Source organism: Propithecus coquereli, unplaced genomic scaffold (assembly GCF_000956105.1).
Source record: "Propithecus coquereli isolate 6110/MARCELLA unplaced genomic scaffold, Pcoq_1.0 Scaffold714, whole genome shotgun sequence".
In the NCBI taxonomy this organism is placed as follows: domain Eukaryota; kingdom Metazoa; phylum Chordata; class Mammalia; order Primates; family Indriidae; genus Propithecus; species Propithecus coquereli.
This window is the reverse complement of record NW_012153219.1, coordinates 500,783-502,746: the sequence shown is the minus strand read 5'-3', so window position 1 is coordinate 502,746 and position 1,964 is coordinate 500,783.

Genomic DNA, 1,964 nt, shown 5'->3' with positions numbered 1-1,964 from the left:
ATTTCTTTCTATTTTTAGTAGAGACGGGGTCTCGCTCTTGCTCAGGCTGGTCTCGAACTCCTGAGCTCAAACAATCCGCCGGCCTCGGCCTCCCAGAGTGCTAGGATTACAGGCGTGAGCCACCGCGCCCGGCCAGGAGTGATTCTTGATAGCATTCTTCCTCTTCAAGATGAAGATGCTTGCTTCTGAACTATTTGGTTTTCACAGTGAACGTTTTATGCTCCTGTGTTTAGCTGCTACCATCTTCCCTCTATCTTTTATCTTTTTAAATTGTTAACATGTTTTGCTGTTTTATTAAGCACATTTTTAGTAATAACTAGAGAGCAAGGTAGAACTAACCTATTAGATATTCCCCTCCATCCCTAAATTTGGTCTTTTGCCTTTGACTGGAAATTGTTCTGGGGTTATCTAGATATGTAGAAATACATGTTTAAAGCAGGCTTCAGGCTGGGAATAGTGGCTCATACCTGTAATCCTAGCATTTTGGGAGGCCAAGGTGAGGGGATTGCTTGAGGCCAGGAGTTGGAGACCTCATCTCTACAAAAAAATTTAAAAATTAGCTGGGCATGGTGGCATGTGCCTATAGTCCCAGCTACTCAGGAGGCTGAGGCAGGGGGATCACTTGAGCCCAAGGGTTTGATGTTGCAGTGAGCTATGATAACACCACTGCACTCTAGCCCAGGCAACAGAGGGAAACCCTGTCTCCAAAAAATAAGTACAGCAGGCTTCAGAACTCCAACCTGATTTCCTCCTCTGACCCTGTGGAGGCTAGGACTAGTTCTATTGAGTAGATTACAAGAGAGATGTTAATTTTCTCAAATTCTGGTGTATAAAACACTCTAAAGCTCCCACATTTTCCTTCAGGAATATACGTTTTGCTCGCTGTAGACCCAGGGCTTTTCAATACTTCACACGAAGTCAGTGGATATCTCATATAGAGTATAGTTTCAGATGAGAGTTTACAATTCCCTTCTAAATTTTTACTCTCGAAAAAATTCCAAGTCAAATGTAACTGCTCTTGCTGTATTGAGGGAGAGATCACATTAGCTATTTCAAAAGACTTATTAACAGATTCCTGTAGCAGTTCAACCATTTGAATTTTGTTGGCGTGCAAAGGTTTATTAGTAAACTATGAGGATTATTCTTGCTGTTGCCCATGTTGTATCATTTGTCGTAATTGAACCTCCTCTAACACCCAAGTTTATTCAGGAGAATTTGTGAGAGCTAAATTATTGATCTGTCTCAACCCAGCCTTTGTTTTTTCAAGAAGGAACAAAATGAGTTGGTAAGCTTTCCAATATTCAAAGACAACTGGCAAAAAATGGCCAAAGATTGAGTCTTTGCCTCTTGGACCATATATTTTGTGCCAGTTGCTAAGTATGACTATTATCCTTTGATCATCAGTTTCTGTGGTGTTCAGGGCCTGAATTTGACATTTTCTTTCTTTTAAAAATTACCTTTCATTTCTAGCATCAACCATTTATACTTTGCATGAGAAAGAATAATAAAGTGGAATTTTTATTCCAATGATCTTGTGCAAATATGAAAAAGAGTTACTTCCTTCCCTCCCCCCCAAAAAAACCAAACAAAACCCCCACAAACTCAAGTGTACTTAAGTACTTAGGTATAAGTACTATCTTAACGTTAGCCAACTTTTCCACCACACGATTGTGAATATTTGTTGCCAGTTGTTATGGGTGTAAGTGGCCAGGGGAAAGCCTGTAATATATTATCTCATATTTGACTAAATATAGCTAGCCTTTGATTTTTCTGAAGATAGACTATTTGGTTGTAGATTTTGTTTTTTAATTCTGTGAATCCCTCTTTGGTTTCTCTACCTTTCGAAGTCATTAGGGCAAAGTATATTTATTTACATTTCCCCAAGCAAAGGATTTTTGTTTTATTTTGAATGAAGTGAAAATTAAAATACTGATGAAATGGGAACTGCTGTGGTCTTAAGCAGA